The 19,346-nt window shown below is 46.7% G+C and overlaps 1 protein-coding gene across 1 annotated transcript in view; it reads right to left on the bottom strand.

The window, feature by feature from the left end:
• Window positions 1-19,346, bottom strand: part of MAF (MAF bZIP transcription factor) — a 352,199-nt gene that overhangs the window by 289 nt on the left and 332,564 nt on the right. The window lies entirely within an intron of this gene.

Genomic DNA, 19,346 nt, shown 5'->3' with positions numbered 1-19,346 from the left:
ACACCAGGAAGGTGGGGCAGAGGGGCATGTGCCACCAGTCTCCATCCTGACATTGTCGTCTGGGGCCTCTGGCTCTGTGTGCGCTCAGACACCACTGCTTTCCAGGGGTCCACAGCCTGGCTATATCCTCCCATCTAGCTATATTCCCCCTTAACAGAATCCTTGAGGGACCTTGGCGAGAGGAGGCGAGCATGCCCCTCAACCGAGAGCTCCCTAAAGCCATCGACCCCGCTGGTGGGGATGTAAACTGGCCCAGCCACTGTGGGGAACAGTGTGGAGGTTCCTTAAAACGCTAGAACCAGAGCCACTCCTGAGCACACGCCCAGACAAAACCAGAATTTCACAATATACATGCACCCTACATTCACAGCAGCATGATCCACAATAACCAAGATGTGGAAGCAACTTAAATGTCCATCCATAGAGGAACAGGTAAAGAATATGAGAAAAGAATATTACTCAGCCATAAAAAAGGAACGAAAGAATGCCATTTACCACAACACAGATGGACCTGGAGATTATCCTACTAAGTGAAGTAAGTCAGATAAATACCATATATCACATCACTTATAGGTAGAATCTAAAATGTACAAATAAACCTATTTATAAAATAGACAAACAGACTCATAGAAAACAAACTTGTGGTTACCAAAGGGTAGCAAGAGGGGTTAGGAGAGAGAAATTACGAGTCTGAGATTAGCAGATACACACTACTATATTTAAATAGACAAACAACGATGTCCTACTTACTATATAACACAGGGAACTATATTCAATATTTTGTAATAAACCAGAGTAGAAAAGTACATATATATCTGAATCACCCTGCTATACACTAGAAACTAACACAGCACTATAAATTAACTATACTTCAAGGACAAGCTAAGTCACGCAGACCACGTCTTCATACAGTCATGCACCCAACAGACACACCAAGCACCACATTACGGAAATTCAAAGTTTAGGGTGACACCCCCACCTATAAAATGAGCTATAAAATGTCTAGATCCTGGGTCTACAGGAGTGGTCACAGCACCCAAGGTCATCATCAACTTGACCAAAAGTTCTCCAGGTTGCTTGGTAACCAGAGACCCCTCCCAGAACAAAGCCAGGCCTCCTCTCTCCCCTTACGCCCTGAGTCCACGGGGTCAGACGGTACCAGTCCCTGTGGGTCATTGCTCCTGCCAGACACGTCTCACTTCCTTGGCTAATGCTGTGGGGCAATGCCTGGACAGGTGAGCAAGTGTACAGATAAAGCCTCACTCCTTTTTTTGTTTTTGCTTAGTTAAGCCCATGATTATTGTTTACCATCTGTTATGGTGCGTATATATAGACATATCATACACACAGAAACACACACACGTGTTATATGTATGTGCAACACATACACACGTATATAATACATATATATATATTAGTGTATGTACACGTGTGTGTGTGTGTATATGTAATATAAACCTAGTCTTCCATAATCACCACCGCTGTTTTCAGGTGCTGTTTATTATGTGCCAGTTGCCACTCTGTGCCCCCCGCCCCAGAAAGATGCCATGTAAAGACCCACTAAAGTAACTGAGAGCAGACAAGGTAATTGTGGGGGGAGACAAGGGAGTGAAACCCAATAGGGAGCCTGGAGCAATAATAACCAGAGCTGGAAATCTCTGCTAAAGTCACACCCACCTTCCCACTTTGTGCTCAGATGATGAGACTGGCAGAGCGGCCTGCCCACAGCCCCCGGGCTGGGGACCCGAGGGGCAGAGTCAGCCTGCAGGGCCAGGACGACGGTCTGCACCGCGCTGCAGGGGGGTGCTGCAGACCCCCGTACACGTCCCTGAGTAGATGGATATGAGGGGCTTGTTCACACAGCAAGACTGGCCTGTGCCGGCCCAGGGCCTGTTCTCCTCCCAGTGCCCCGCGTCTGGGGCGAAGCCTGCCCATTCTGTGCCGCTACCTGGCATCACGGGCCCGGCCCTGCAGACCCCCTCTCCTGCTTGGCTCTGAGCAGGTCTGTGCCCGGCTTCCCTCCCTGGGTTTGGCCTCCGGAGGACTCAGTGGCCAGGGTCTGGCCCCATGGCACTGGAGCCACAGGGCAGTGAGAGGGAGCCAGAGTGCCCACTGGCCTTCTCCAGTGAGCTGCTTGCTCTCCCTGAGTCTTGACACCCAAAGGCTGCCAGCGTCCACGTGCACGGCTCACGCAGGGACACTTTGCTGCCGTTGATCAATAGGAAACAAGAAACTGAAGCGGCCGCGGCAGTGACTGAAGCTGTGGCTTGTGGTTTTGCTCTTTAAAATGGGGTGATGCGTGGTTTTGTTTTGAACCTCCACGAAGGGGGCTTGACTACTTTCATTTGGGTCAGCGCTGGGCCCCGAAGCCTGCTGCAAAATGGCTGCATGTCCGGGCCGCCCGTGGGCACCACGTCGAGAAGCTCACCTTTCACGTGAACTTCGGTTGACGCATAGCTGCTCGACAGTGTTAGTTTCTGCTGTACAGCAAAGTGAGTCAGCTGTAGATGTACACATATATATGTATATCCCCAAAGAAATTTACATTTTAAAACAAGCATCTAAAATAGCTGTATTATATAAATGAACTCTTTTCCTGATCCTCGAGACCAGATTTACGGTTACCAAAGGGAGGGGGGAGCAGAGGATAGATGAAGAGATAGGGACTGGCATATCCACACTGCTGCATGTAAAACAGATGACTAACAGGGACCTACCGTAGAGCACAGGAACCGCACTCACTAATTCCGTCGTAACCTACGTGGGAAAGGAACCTGAAATAGAGTGGATATATGTACGTGTGGAACTGATTCCCTTTGTTCTACACCTTAAACTAACAACATTGTAAATCAACTATATTCCAATAAAATTTTTTTTTAAAAAACTTTTAAAATTAATTCAAGAAAAAATAGAAATATTTACCCTGTTAACTTTTTGTGCCTTTCCACGGATCCAAACTAGTTTGAATTCATTTTAGAATAATAAACAATATCACAAAATATTATCCACATGATGACTGAAAAAAACTCTGAATTCTACTTGATGAGATACTGCACTAACGATAAAGGCAATTTCTAAGAAGGAAAAGACAGGCTCAGACACCACTATCCTAACAGAGGTTTTCCGCTCTGCTTCATAGTCCTTGGCGCCTCCCCCCCCCCCCCCCCCGCAACAAAATCACTTTCTTTCTCCGTTGTCACTTATTTTAATGGAGTCCTCCCGTGTCGTCCTGCTGGGTTGGGGGCGTCAGCGGGAATCCCATGCTCTGGGACATTCAGCCTGTTTCTAGTTTTTGCTGTTAGAACAATGGTGTAACTTGCATCTGTCTCCATCCAGTTCCTCCCTTCTGTTGACCGTGCTCTCCAGCATCCATAGGCACCCCTGAAACTCTTGGGTCTAACAGCTCTTGTTTGGCTTTTGCTGCTTGCTTCCATGTGCCATGTGGAAGGGTTACAGCCAGCAGAAGGTACATATTTCTGGGTTGTTGTTGTGTGTGTGTGTGTGTGTGTGCGTGTGTTTAACAACCTCATCAGCCCTGGGTGTTGGTATTTAATTTTTTTAAAAAACATTTTCACTTTCTATTGTCACAGTTTATAGCTACTTACATAGAATACCCCTGAGCAATCAGTCTCCTTATTTAAAGTACAAGCATTTTGTCTTTTGTTTTCCCACCGGGCCAAGTTCACAGTTGTAATTAGAATGGACATTTTAGGTGAGGCGCATTCTGTCTGGGCAGGAACACGTCAGCCATGCCAGGACATCTTTATCCCATCCCTCCAGCAGTAAGTGTCCTGCCTGTGGTGCCTTTGTCACCAACCCTAGCATGACCTGGGCCCCATCTGCATGCTGGCCCAAACCAGAACGGCTCCTGCTGGCTTACGTACTAACCCCCTGGCTGCTCCTAGGCATCACACTGCTGGGAATGACTGTCTCCCCTCTAGGCTGATCTGTTTCCAAGGCCAGGGCCTGCTGCATCTTGATAGGTCTATGCAGACAGACGCCCTTCATCACTTACTCAGACGGAAGAGGCCCTGTGCCTTCCTCCAGCTTCTGGCTTTATCTAAGGTTCACTAAGGGCTGGCTGTTTTACTCTGGAGTCGTGACAATTTCTCATTGGCTGTTGGGTCCCTTAGGTGAGAAAGTCCACTTTGATAAAGTATAATTCCCTGAGTCCTCACCACTACTTTGTGCAAAGCACATAACCTGAAATGCTGTTTTTGCTCATTTAAACCTCACGAGTTTTGAATGAAATGTCACTGTCCCCTTTTAACCAGTGAGGAAAATATTCAAATATTTCAAGGAGGCAGATGGCCCCCCTCCAGGGTAAAGTGATTGGAGATTCCTCCCCTCTGGACTGAAACTCCAAGACAAGAAAAGCAGGACAATTCAGGGAGAAGGCTGGGCCCTGCCCAGAGCACATATTTCTCATTCTCAAAGTCAGGAGACCTCCCTGACCAGACATGAGCAGAAAAGTTTCGTTGGAGGCCAATCAGGAGTCATATCAAGTGATGTTCTACCCAGACGCCTTTTTGGTAAAATCCACCTTGGCTAAGAGATGGGTGTCCACATATGGGAGGATCCTGAGATACACCAAACACAGACTGTGAACCAGGCAAATCAGAATGATTGGCCAAGGGAAACCCGGAAGAAATACCCCATAAAAGTAATGCAAACTGCCACGAGGGTGCGACTCAGGGCCTCTCCCCCGAGTCTGCCCGTGTGTCTCTCCACACATCCTGCACTCTTTTTTTCCTCTTACTGATACTTTGCTTCACCACTTTCTGTCTTTGTGGGAGTTCCTTCCTGCATAGCGGAAGGTGCGGGCCCTTGTCACTGACCGCCAGTCTAGTACTAGGCTGGGATCCAGTGCTTATCACTGCCGCGACACGGCCCATCTCGGGCTGGGGACCCAAGACCCGCTCCAAGCCGTTGCAGGCCGAGGCCACCACTTCCTGTGTGATGTTGTGCCCGTCACTTAATCTCTCAGCCCCGTGTCCCAACCCCAAGATGCATTTGCGGTTCCTCTTACCCCTCCAACTTCATCTCCCCCTTGTTTTATTTTCTATGTACACACTTGTTTAGATTTTTTCTAAGCTGAACAAATGGGTGTTCATTAGCAATCCACTCGAATATAGTTTTATTCTTTCTCTATACTCTTTAAATATGACTTGTGAGATTGGTTGAAGGTGGGAGTAGGTCTATCATTGTATTTAAATACAGTTGTTCTTAGAAATCATTGCTGAATAATATTTTTTTTTCTATAAAATGTATTACTGTTTGCTGTTTTCATTAGAAAGTTGAAATGTACTTCCAGCATTTAAATTTGGGGGAAAAGATCAGGAAAACAAGTATTCCCACAGTCTCACCCCTCAAAGACAACCACTGTGACTGTTCTGATGTATGCATTCCCTTTCTCTCTTTTTAAAAAATGCAATCGAGTTTATTTGTATCTTTTCAGTTTTATATAATACAATTATACTCCACATACAGTTTTATATATTTTAAAGTAAATAAATTCTGGATACATCTCCCACTGCCCTTACGATCCTGCATTCAGCAAACAGGCGCACCACAGTCACCTCAGCCTTGCGCTGTTACTGCAGAGCTGTTTCCCTCATTGCTGTATTTTCATTGATACATAGAAAGCTTTAATAAACAGAAGTGCATAAGATCTGGGGAGACCAGTTTGATTTATTTCTTACCACGGGCTCCAAAGGGAATGTAGGGTCAAACAGCAGGGGTGTTTTTAAGCCTCCGGGTTACCTCCTGTCGGGAAACCTTTTCCGGGCTGCCCACAGGGCTGGTTTTGACCTCTGCCCAGAGTTTCCTGGAGCAGGGCAGGTGCGCGTGCTGGTGGTTGGTTTATTTTGCCCAGATACTCTGCCTGTCTGGGGTTTGGCGGCCTTCTTCTCAGGGCTGGCCGTGCAAGTTTCCTGGGATAGAAAGCTCTTGCTTCTGCGACCGGGACAGGAGAGGGCAGGAGCAGTGTGCCAGCGAAACCCGAAAGGGCTGACCGCGACAGAACCCAGCTCAATTCTGGGTCAGCTGGTTTTGCCAGCCTTTGAAGGCATCGCAGTATTCACTGTGCGGCTGTTTCGGGACCTACTGAGCAAGTCTGAGGACTGTCTTGGCCAGGACGGCATGTGTTCGGACTTCTTGGCGCGGTTCGCTGAGGCAGGGCTGGCCCCTTAGACTTGGTCCTGGGGGAGATTTACCTGGTGGGGCCTAGATGTGAAGGGCTGATGATGAAGCCCTAGCTTTTCACTCTCACTAGTGACTGCCTTCAAGCTCATTTCAGGGACAGAGGCTAAATTCCTTCTTGGATGATTTAGGGATAATTTCAGTCAGACCATCCCATTTCCTGAACAAGATTCCAGAACCTAGTAGAAGCCCATATAAATCTCCCTAAATATTCCCAAAGCCTTCACAGCTTCAGCACACTCTCAAAATAGAGAAGTAAAAGGCACGGGGGAAAAGCAACATATAGACAGGTAGGTAGATATGATCTCAACTGAACAACTGGTATTATTAGCAATGATGTTAAGAAGTACTATTTAAAATAAAATCACAGTGAGCATTACTAGTAATACAAACTCCAGAACCCTTGACCTAGAAATTCAAGTTCCAAAGTTTAGAACTCTGAAGCAGGGCAGTTCTCCCAGTCTGCACAGATGATAGGTGTGTATGTGTGACTGTGTGTATGTGTGTGTGTATACACATATCAGGAGTTTGGGAATTCAAAAACTCCATTAACGTACTACTGGATCTGAGAAGTATAGTTACTAACAATGATTTAAATATGTTTAATTTCAAATGTTTTGAACACAGGCCCCTGGTTTTTTTTTTGTTGTTGTTGTTTTTTAAAGATAGTGTTTTGTTAACAGGGCATTGCTCTCCAGGATATAGAGACACGTTTTTCTTAAACCAATGATTAATAATAACAACGACAACAGCAACAGCAATAAACACCTGAGGTCAATTTAAATGTCCAACAGCTGGGGTCAGGGCTCTCTGACCACCATGATGTTCTGGAAAAAATTCAATTAAGTGAAAAGATGTTTTTAACATATTAAGTGAAAGACATAGGCTATAAAAGTCTATAAGGTATTGTGTTTCTGTGCATGTAAATTACATATTGTAAGAGAGAGAGCTGTGAGGTGTTAACAGTGGTCGTCTCTTTTCCTCTTTATGCCTATCTGTATTCCCCGCATTTTCTACAATGAGAGTATGCCCAATAAAAAAGTTATAAAAGCACAGAACATGCCAACGCTTGTAAAACGTGCCGGTTGCCTCTGGAGCGTTCTGGCTCAGCTGTGGGCCCAGTGACTGATCCTCCAGAAGGTTCTTGGGCCGACACTACACCAGCGAAATGGCTTTCGAGTTCCACAGGAAGAGAGCGGGGTCTGAGGGCCTCATCCCACAGGGGCAGGTGTGCGAGAGTACTTGGGGTCTCTTGGCAGTTCTGTCTGAACTACTCTTCCCGCTATGGCCTGTGCAGAGGCACCCCCTCCCGCCGGCTTGGGCCAGGTCAGCTTTCCACAAGAGCCTTTCCTCTGCGCAGCAATAACGCTGCCAAGGTCGGAGTGACTTACCTCCCACCTCAGCACACCCGTTAACCTTGAGCGCTCACACCCAGCCCCTGCAGAACCCAGACCGCGGATGGACGCCAAGTCCCTTTCCACTTTTTGTTTTATTATTGCTTGCTAAAAGTTTGAACCAAATGATAAATGGAAGTATTGATTTTGTTTGTTTATCTCCCTGACCTCTGTCAACGCAAAGTTTTAAGAAAACAGACTGTTAGAAAAGTAAAGTTATATGTCTTACATTATTCTAAACACATACACTCATCCAAAAACCTTAAGGGGAATATTTACACCTCCAGAGAAGATGTACAGGTGGCCAAAAGCACACGGAAAGCCGTTCAACATCACTGATTGTCAGAGGAACGCAAATCCACACCATCATTCTCACAGCCAGTCAGGACGGCCAGCATCAACACGTCTGCAAACAAGAAATGCTGGAGAGGCTGGGAAGAAAAAGGAGCCCTCCCGCGCTGCCGGTGGGAAGGTAAACGGGTACAACCGCGGTGGAGAACAGCACGGAGTCCCGTAAAAAGCTAAGAGCTACCGTACGATCCAGCAATCCCACTCCTGGGCATACATCCAGAGAAAACGGATTTGGAAAGAACCGCACGCTTGTAACGCTCATAGCAGCACTGTTTATGGTGGCCAAGACATGGGAGCAACCTACGTGACCGTCGACAGAGAGATGGATAAAGAAGACGCGCACACGTATATGATGGAATATTACTCAGCCACAAAAAGAACAGAACAGTGCCATCTGCAGCAACCCGGATGACCTAGAGATTTTCACACCAGGTGAAGTAAGACAAAGACCAATACCATATGGTACCACTTACACGTAGAATCTAAAAAATGCTACAAGTGAAGTTTTTTTACAAAACGTGAGTAGACTCACGGACATAGAAAACAAACTCATGGTTACCAAAGGGGAAAGTGGGGAGAGGGGAGGGATAGATTAGAATTTGGAATTCACGGATGTACACTGTTATATGTATAATAGATAATCGCCAAGGACCTACTGTGTAGATCATAGGGAACTATATTCAATTCCTTGTAGTAATATATAATGGAAAATAATATGAAAAGAAATATATATATATATAGAAAATTATATAACTGAATCACTTTGCTATATACCTGAGACTAACACAGCATTGTAAATCAACTACGTTTCAATTTGTAAAAATTTTGAGTTTTGTTACTTTCCAGTTGGGAAGAAGTACAGCATGAGGCAAGGAAATATGAATAACTAAGAAAACCATCAAACTAATTCCTCCACCCACTTTGGGTCTAAATAAGAACACCACCAGTGTGATCCCCTGGTACTTGCACCACAAGCTTCATGAGTAAAAGCCAGGGGAAGCGGCTTCACCAGACCTTTCCTGACTCCATCACTCCACATCACAGTGGAAGGTGCTTCCAGACTTGCGGTGAGACAGGCCCTCAGTTCACCTTCCCCTGGAAGAAGCTGACTTCTGCAGCTCTGAGCCCGAGGCAGCCCGCCTGTTAAATTTCACTCTGTTTTTATAGGCCTTTTGCATGCAGTGTTAAGCACACAGTCCTACCATCTAATTAAAAGACTCTTATCAATTTGCAGGATAGTTGCTTATGGGAAAAAAATTATAATAAACACGCGACACCGAGGTAAACATCAATCACCCATTGAGAATGTTAGCACTTGATCCTGTGCTTCCTGAAGAACGTGTAGAGAAGCGCTCGCTTTGAGAACCATCCCTGTTAACTTTTTAGAACTGAATTGCCCAGCACCTTTCTGAGGAAGGGACGCAGGACGGGGTGATGCCAACGGGAGGTCTTTCCGGCACTCTGATTCAGCCCTGACTTCTGTCCTTTGGCCTGGCTTCTGCGGGTGCCCCTGGCAGTGGCAGAAAGAACACATGTGGTTCCTTTTAAAAATGAAAGAATCAGTCAAGCCTGGGACAGCGGTTGATAGAGGCTTGTAATGGATGTCAGTTTCCCACAGTGGAGTGGCTTTTCTGAATCTAACATCCTAGGATGAAAGGCCAGCTTTCCTGGGCAAACGACACTTATTTAACAGTGAGATGGGCCCCTGAGATCCGTAATGCGCTTTTCTGGGGGGAGGGTGAGCGTGCAGCCAAGGTTGCACGTGCTCCTGACCCCTCCCCCTAAGTGATGTCTTTCTCACTTAGTGATGCCTGCCCCACAGCAGGCACGCCTCCTGTCATGTTTCTTTGCCCCAAACCTACAATTGTCACGTGTCTGAAATTGGCTTCACTTTGTCAGGCTGGTCTGGTTCAAATATCTATTTAAAAAATCACCCCCAAAGCAAATTAAAATCAGAAATGTCATGTTCTTTGGTGTAGTCGCATTAGTCTGACCGCTGGGAACAGGGGGAAAAGTAGCTTCCAGGCCCAACAGGAGGAAGAGTGGAGGCGCTGTCGCCACCTGGATGTGAAACCAGACAGAACCCGCCCCCCCCCTAGCGCCCCGCCCCCCAGCGCCCCGCCCCCCCAGCGCCCCGCCCCTGGACGTGCTCTGTGCCAGCAGGCTCTTCTGGGACAGGACGCTGGCATGCCCCAAGCCCAGCATGGTTGGGAGATCATTTAACGACCTGGCTGAGGATGGGGAGGGACATGGCACCATTTTGGTATTCCAGCCTGGTTTCGAGGGGGAACAGTGGCTGTAAGTTCTGGCTGCATTTTGTTTTCTAAGCTAATATCAGATGTGTACCAGGAGAAAGCATTAGAGGACTGTGGTCTAGGTCCTAAAAGCTGGCAGACGTGAAAATACAATGACCTACACCGTGGGACAGAAGACCGAGGCCTCAGCAGCAAGCACAGAGGGAACAACACACTTTGCCCATTTGGTTTGAGTGTGATCTTTGTCTATGTATTATTGTGTGTCCATCAGACATCAGCATGCCTCTCTTTCTGTCTACAGGCTCACTTCAACACAGCAGAGAAAGGACTATCTATACTGTGAAAAGAGAGCAGGAAAAAATTCATTATAATGGAGTTAAGACAACCATGTAGACAACATATGCATAAAAAAGGCAAGAGACACTGTGATCTACTAAAGTGGCTGTGCTGGCAAGGTATGAACACGGGGGACAGGAATCTAGGCTAATGTCCTTCCTACTCTCACGCTTACTTTAAACTTTTCTATAGGTACAGACTTTGTACAAGAACATCTCATGTTATTAACTCCTCTTTTGGTGGAATTAATATTCCAGGATTTGGATGTTCCCTAATTAACTTGACAATCTCCCTATTATATAAAGAAAGCTGGAGTCCTGATATAGTCCAATATCCAGTCTAGACCATGGGGGAGTTAATTGAGAAGACTCTTAGAAGCATGTTTAACCCAACATTAGGCACAGGTTTGGGGCTTAAGCCTTCCCTACCTGGCATCCATGTCACACGACCATGTGTGAGGTTTGGTAAAAATCAGATAAATGAGAACACTAAAATATCCAGATAAATATATCCAGAGTTATTCTCTATGGCACCCTGTGATCACGCAGCCAAGCTTTCCCCACAAACTGACCCCTATTTGATAGGATTTGGTAGGATTAGACACAGCAGAAATCTCAGAAATAACACTCCAGTTCAGTAACAGTTGGAAAAGTGTTAATATAAAGACAGGCCATTCTTAGTTTTCATGCAGTGAAGAAGGATCTTTGCCTAAATAATGGAAAATCAATGTAGTATATTAAAAAGCAGAGATATCACTTTGCCAACAAAGGTCCGTATAGTCAAAGCTATCATTTTGCTAGTAGTCGTGTATGGATGTGAGAGTTGGACCATAAAGAAGGTTGATTGCCAAAGAAGTGATGCTTTTGAACTGTGGTGTTGGAGAAGACTCTTGAGAGTCCCTTGGACTGCAAGGAAATCAAACCAGTCCATCCTAAAGGAAATCAGTCCTGAATATTCATTGGAAGGACTGATGTTGAAGCTGAAGCTCCAATTCTTTGGCCACCTGATGTGAAGAGCTGACTCTTTGAAAAAGCCCATGATTCTGGGAAAGATTGAGGGCAAGAGGAGATGGGGATGACAGAGGATGAGATGGTTAGATAGCATCACCGACTCAATGGACATGAATCTGAGCAAATTTCGGGAGATAGTGGAGGACAGAGGAGCCAGGAATGCCACGGTTCCTGGGGCTAGAAAGAGTCAGACACAACTTAGCGACTGACCAGCAACAAAACGTATAGGATGAGTCATGTATTCACTCAGCAAACAATTGTTAAGCACTTCCTATCGCAGTTCCTACGTCATACCATGAAATGCAGAGAGAGAAATGCATTGCGTTACCCTGGAGCTCAGACTAGGGACTAGAAACAGATCCAAAAAACAGGTGATCCAGGACCCTTACACAACTGCAGGGGGACAAGATCACGTTGGACTTTACCTACTGGCCCTAAGTGTTCCCTTTACAGAGGGATGTGGATGCCTTCTCCCAGAGCTGTGGGGCTGGGGTATGTCATAGTGAAGGTACCCTCGATGGAGGCCTTGATGGGATAAATGCAGATACGTGGGATCAGCAGAGAGAAGACCCCGCTGTGCCTCACTGGGAGGGGCTGGGATGCCAAGAAAACTCCCCAACGAAGTAACACTGATGTTTCAAAAATAGTAGACAAGCAGATTTAAAAATAAGTATGCAGAGCAGAATAGGATTGAATGCTAATTTTTGCTTTCATTAAATATTTTAAGAAACTGCTCACAGAGATCTGCCCAGCCTCCAAAGACCTTGACAGGGGAAGCAACCTTCTTATTTTCAAGGCACCACTTGGTCTTTTCACACCATCCTGGGCTGAAGAGGCATCTCCCTTCACACTTGCGTGCCACACGCAGGGTCTGCTTCGGGGGCAGCCAGTGGTGACACTTTGTTTGTAAGCCAGCAAACACTGGTAGTTCTGCACAGACCACACAATTAATTTTATTTTCGCCCTCAGCCAGATTTCCAACAAAGACCCCAGAGATGTCTGGAAAATTAATTTATTAAAAAGCAATAGCTTGATAATACACACGATGGCAGAAGAAATGAATATGTTCAGTATCTTATAAAACAGTTGGCAATCACATAATAGAACATTCATTGTCAATTTAGTAGCTTGTCTCATTATGCTCGGCAAATAGTTGTAAAATAGTGTATTATTCATGAACCAACATGCGTTAATTACTTTTAGTGCACATTTATTTTTCAAATGCAGGAAGAGTTGGATTCATCTAGAAAAGCAACTTATTTTGCAAAAGTCTGCTCCAGGCCCCTTTCAAATAAAGAGCCACAGGGTGTGTTTCTTAGGCCTGAAGATACACACCGGTGATGCTCAGTCCCAGCCTTGAGCAGGGAGGGACAGCCCCTGCCTTGGCTGGTGCGGCAGAGGGCTAGCTGATAGGAACCCCCCAGATGTAGAACCCACCCAGTGCCTCGGTCAGTCCTGACCTAGGTGGGTAAGAAGCAGTTCAGCTACATGAGCCTCACCACTGACTTGGCCATGGACCCTGTTTTGCAGTGTGATATGAGCAGACAGACAAGCAGGGGACTAAAGTGTCCTTGCATTGCTAGTGCTGCCTTTTCACACTCCTGCCTCCTACCACGAGGGGAATACTCCCAAGGGACCACTAGTCCAAAAAAAAAAAAAGAGAGAGTCACATCAAGTAGATATGAACCCAATCCATAGCCTAGAGCCACACTCAGCCTGCATCAGCCGACCCGCAGCCTACAGATAGATATGATTGCTGCTTTAGTTGGAGGGGAGGGGGTGCTTTGTTATGCAGCAAAAGCTGACTGATACATCAAGCATATGCAGAATTTACTTTGGGATGCCCTGGAGGAATCTTCAAATCAACTGGCAGTCAATTTACCTCTCTTAACACCTGCTTTGGAAGATGTCTGGTCCACGAGAATATAAACCCAAGACAGAACCCACCCATGGTGTAGAGAAAGAAGATTTTTCCCCCACGTGGTCCTCACAGCGGCAGCCACCGAAGCAACCAGTCTAACTGTGAGCCTTGATTTGCATCAAGCTGCTTCTCATGTGGGCGGCTCCATGCATGGGCTCCAGGGTAGGTAGGGAGAGAATTGATTTAGTTAACACCGGCTAACGGTTCTTCCCTGTGGAGCAGCAAGGAAGGTGAATCTCTAAAAATCCCAGACCATGCAGGGTTGTTATACATAGTCAACATAATAGAGGAAACGCCCAGCACCCTGGGCACACAATAGCCACTGGTAGTAGGTGGCTCAGGCAGTAAAGAATCCGTCTGCAATGCAAGACACCCGGGTTCAATCCCTGGGTTGGAAAGACCCCCTGGAGAAGGGAAAGGCTACCCACTCCAGTATTCTTGCCTGGAGAATTCCATGGACAGGGGAGCCTGGTGGGCTATAGTCCATGGGGTCGCAGAGAGTCAGACATGACCGAATGACTAACACACACAACAGCAATCAGAGTCACAGTCACTGTCGCTGTTTGGTCTACTCCTTGACAGTGGAATCGGCAGCAGAAGGAAGCGCAGGAAACACCCTTCCCAGCCCCGACTGCCAGCCAAGCCTCCCAGAGCCCCGGCATCCCTCCCATCCCCCTCTCGAGAGCCTCCTGGAGCCCAGGCATTCTTCCCGTCCCCCTCTCGAGACCCCCTCCTTAGTGGTACCAGCACCATCATCCTGGAACTCCACTGAGCCCAGCCAGGGGCTGAAACCCTGAGGCTTCCATAATCTGTGTTGGAGGGGGGAGGCAGGCATAGCCTGAGCTTCAAAGGGTAAGAGGAGAGCTCCCAGCTCAAGCACCTGGTTTCCAAACTGAATGGCTTTCTGGCCTCTCCTCTGCCGTAGCACACTTAATTGCTGTAGCTCCCAATTGGCCCTCTAGGTCCCGGAGAATGTTTGACCACCACTCAGCTCTGCTGAGCCATCCTCACCCATGTCTGTGTCAGGGCACAGGCTGTGTCCTCTCCCTGGGGTCTCCTTTCCCTGCATCTCCCTCCTGTAGGTCCACTGAGAACTCCTACACATCCTTCAAGGCCCAGATCCCAGGCCACGCCTTCCAGTGAGCTCTCCAGGAAAGGCCAGCACTCCTGCCTTTCGGTTCCCAAGATGTTTGAGCAACGGTGCTGTTTTCTTGTGTTTGTTTAGTCGCCTCTGTTTGTTGCATTCAGCCAGGAGATCTTTGACAGTACAGACAGCATCTCGCTCCCATCAGGGTTCCCAGCCCCTTACACCGCGTTGAGACAGACAAAGTGCTCAGGAAATGTTCTGGATAAATGAATGTTTTTGTGGAGGCCAGCTGAAAGGCCCTCATCCCTTTCCTTGCCCTGCTGCTGTTCCCTTTTCGGCCTCTGCTGTCTAGATCCCCAGCATTTCCCACTGAAGACACGGCAGGGGATTGGAGCTCCTTCTTATTAGGAATTAAAAAAAGAAAAAAAGAAAAAGTACACGCCATCTCAAATGACTTCAAGCCCTCCAGAGACAACCTATGCAGGGTTTACAGAGAGGAGGGGGGCATGCGAAGACATTTCTAATTAAATTCTTTAGTGCTTCTACTTGACCTCATTTCAACTGTGCCATAAATCTTAAAAAAAAAAACACTTAAATCCAAAATTTTAAATAACACTTATGCTCTGGTTTAGAACAGGGACTCTCCTTCTTAATCCATTAGTTGGACACACTTAGGTTGCCAGGGTCTATTGTGGGACTGGCTCAGTGAAAGGCTGCTGACCATTTCAATTAAAATGTTTTCAAGGATTTCTCAATAATAAACTGGTCTTGCCTATAATTACAGATGAAATAATAATTAAAAAAAAAAAACCCTCACAATCCTCTGTGTAATGTTATGGCACACTGTTGGTGTCCATGTACCAAGACAAATACCTCCGTGAGACAGGGAGCCGTGGAAACAATTAAAGTATAAATCCCAGGCCCCCGTGAACACCCGGCTCTATTAGCTGACTTTGTCCCTGGTCACAGAGCTCACTGGTGGCTTGGGAGGGAAGGGTATTGGCCTTACTTCAGTGAAAGCATAATTCTACTCTGTAAATCTCTGCTGTAATTGGTCAATAAACATACGCTTTGGCAAAATGACCACGGGGGTGACTGGTTAGAGAATCTCTGCCCTCGTATTTCTCACTCTCCGTGGTCCTTCTAGCTTTGAGAGTGGCCTGTTCACACAGCAGCTGGGTGTACAGAGCATGGAGACCGGCAGCTCCAGGGAGGTTAGTTCCTCCTCAGAAGTCGCTCAGGAGGAAGCGTGTTGTTACACCATTGACCCAGTCTGTCCTGGGGCTTCTCAAGCTCAGTTTGGAGTTGGATAATTCTTGGCTGCGTGGAGCTGTCCCATGCAAAGCAGGGTGTCGCACGGTGATGCTGAAGGAGGCAGCGTGGTGACGGGCAGCCTGGCCTCGGCTCACTTGATGCCACGCGACTCACACCACACCTGTGTGACACCCCCAAATGTTCCCAGACGTTGCCAACCGTCCTGCAGGGGGCAAACGTACCCCCGGTTAGCAACCCACAAGATGGGGTGGCAGGGGGTGGGGATGGGGCACGTAATATTTGCAAACGAAGTGACCAACAAGGGATTAGTCTTCAAAATATACAAACAGCTCACACAGCTCTACAGCAAAAGAAGCAAACAGCCCAGTGAAAGAACGGGCTGAAAATCTACATAGACACTTCTGCAAAGAAGACATACAGATGACCAAAAACTACATGAGAAGATGGTGAACATCATTAATCATCAAAGAAATATAAATCAAAACTACAATGAGGTATCACCTCACACCTGTCAGAAGCCAGCATCAAAAACTCTACAAATAGTACGTTCTGGAGAGGATGTGGAGAAAAGGGAACGCTCCTCCTGGAGATACATCCAAACTGTAATTCAGAAAGATACACAAGCAAGACATGGCGACAGAAATGTCCATCAGCAGACGAATGGATAAAAGAAGAGGCCGTACATACATACGACAGAGTATTACTCAGCCAGTCAAACAGAACAAATGATGCCGTTTGCAGCAACATGGATGGACCCAGAGATTATCATACTAAGTGAAAAAAGTCAGACAGAAAGACAAATATCATACGTACAATCTATCATATATAGAATCACTTATGCATAGAGTCTGATTTTGTAAATGATACAAATGAACTTATTTACAAAATAGAAACAGATTTACAGATATCAAAAACAAGCTTAACAAAGGGGAAACATGGTCGGGGGAGGGGGAGCAGGGAGAGATAAATCAGGAGCTTGAGAGTCAGATACACACACCGCTATGTATCAGATAGATTTTCAGCAAGGACCCACGGTGCAGCACCAGGAGCTCTCCTCAAATGAAAAGGATGAATCGAGGTGTAACTGAGTCACTTTGCTGCTCACCTGAGACTAATGCAGCAGTGAAAAGCAACTATACTCTAAGAATTTTTATTTTTATTTTTAATTAAAAAAAAAGGACCACTGGTCTAGTCAGATTTCCCAAGTGTCGTGGTCTTAGCACTCCATATGGACCAGTGAAGTTGCTCAGTCATGTCCGATTCGTGTCTGGGACTGGAGCCCACCAGGCTCCTCCATCCATGGAATTTTCCAGGCAAGAGTACGGGAGTGGGTTGCCATTTCCTTCTCCAGAGGATCTTCCCAACTCAGGGATCGAACCCGGGTCTCCTCCATTGCAAGCAGATGCTTTACCATCTGAGCCACCAGGAAAGCCCACCCCACAGGGACAAGTCACCATACTCCGGGACCTGTTTTTCACCGGATCAGTCTCCCTCCCGACCTTGTTCTCAGCTGACCTGGCATGGATCCCTCGCTGGCCCTTCACGTCTCCCTGCTGTTCATTTCTGCTCCTGCCTGTGCGCGTGGTTCTTGGTTTCTGGAGTCTGACCTGCAGTCACCCCCTGAAGGATCCTGACCCTCTCTGAGGCTGCTCCTTCTCGGACTCAACTGTGACAGGTTACCCACAGACTTGGTCAAGCCTTGCCTCTGATCCCCTCGGACAAAGTCCAGCCTCCACCGCCAGCAAAGACGGCTCTGCAGCGGCCCACCAGGTTCTCCCAGGGTCTGAGTTATTCCTGGTTGAAAGAGAGAGAGATCACAGTAGAATCTCATGCTTCTTTCCGAGTTCGTAGAAAGAGGTACCCTCTCTCTTTAGGTTTTAGATTTCCACTGGATCCAACAGAGCCGGGGACTCCAGAGTTCACTCTGACATCTTGGTTTATTTTGAATGCTTAGTCTATTTCATATAAGAGTCTGTGGCCTCCCAAGGCAATAGAAATAAAAACAAAAATAAAACAAATGGGGCCTCATCAAACATACAAAAGCTTTTGCACGGCGAAGGAAACCATAAACAAAATGAAAAGACATCCCACAGAATGGGAGAAAATATTTGCAAAAGAAAATATTTGCGACTGACAAGGGCTAAGTATCCAAAATATACAAACGGCTCATGTAATTCAACAAAACAAACAACCCAATCAAAAAACGGGTGGAAGACCTAAAGAGATACTTCTCCAAAGAAGAAATACAGATGACCAATAGGTACATGTAAAGATGATCAACACTGCTGATTATTAGAGAAACACAAATCAAAACTACAATGAAGTACCACCGCACACTGGTCAGAATGTGTGTGGGCTAAGTCGCTTTAGTCGTGTCCTACTCTTTTCGATCCCATGGACTGTAGCCCACCAGGCTGCCCTGTCCATGGGATTCTCCAGGCAAGAATACTGGAGTGGGTTGCCATGCCCTCCTCCAGGGGATCTTCCTGACCCAGGGATCGAACCTGTGTCTCCTGCAGCTCCTGCATTGCAGGCAGATTCTTTACTGCTGAGCCACTAGGGAAGCCCTCATACAGACCTCACACTGGTCAGAATGGCCATCACTAAAAATGCTGGAGAGGCTGTGGAGAAAAGAGAACCCTCCTACACTGCTGGAGGGAACGTAAGTTGGTTCAATCATTATGGAAAACTGTATGGACATAAAACTAGAAACAGAGTTACCACATGATCCAGACAAAACTATAAATCAAAAAGACACAGGCACCCCTATGTTCAGAGCAGCACTGTTTACGGTAGCCAAGACGTGGCAACAACCTGAATGTTCATGGACAGAAAAATGGATAGAGAGTCTATGGCCATGTATTAGGAAAAGTAGGATTTGGACCATTCTGTGAATTTCAGCTAAAATATAACACTTGGCATTTTAGGTGCTGAACTGTTATCCTTATTGTATCTGGGGCCTGATGCCTTTGGGGGTACCAGGTGCCAGGCACAATGCTTCTCCAGAAATGGGAAACGGGGTTGAGATTAGATGTGGGAGATTCAATTTAATTTGAATGTCAGCTAAGCAACAAATCATTTTTTTTAAAAAGCAATCCCACACAATAATAGGATATACTTGCACTAAAAAAAGTCAGTCATTTATTTGAAATTCAGATTTAACTGGGTGTCTTTTTGTTTGCTTAATCTAGCCACTCAAGGCAGGAGGGATCTCTTCTCTCTCAAGGGTTACAGGATCTGAACTTGACCCCACGCCCCACCCCCTGGTTCCTCTCTGTGGCCCTGGCCTTGTTTTCTCTGAGCACGTGGCAAGTGGTCACCAGGGGAAGTGAGGGCTCGAAGGGGACCCAGTGGAGATGAAATCTCTTCCTGTCTCTTCCGGTCGCCCTGACCGTGCTGGCCACAGGTTCCTGCAGGTCTGGCTTCTCGCTCACGCCCCTGCTCACAGCCCTTGTTGCGGTCTATCACTCTGCCCAAGGCTGGGTCCGTAGCACTGACCCGCTGAAACGAGGAAGG

The sequence above is a fragment of the Bos mutus genome, chromosome 18, assembly GCF_027580195.1.
Source record: "Bos mutus isolate GX-2022 chromosome 18, NWIPB_WYAK_1.1, whole genome shotgun sequence".
NCBI classification, from domain to species: domain Eukaryota; kingdom Metazoa; phylum Chordata; class Mammalia; order Artiodactyla; family Bovidae; genus Bos; species Bos mutus.
This window is presented reverse-complemented; position numbering and strand designations above follow the sequence as displayed.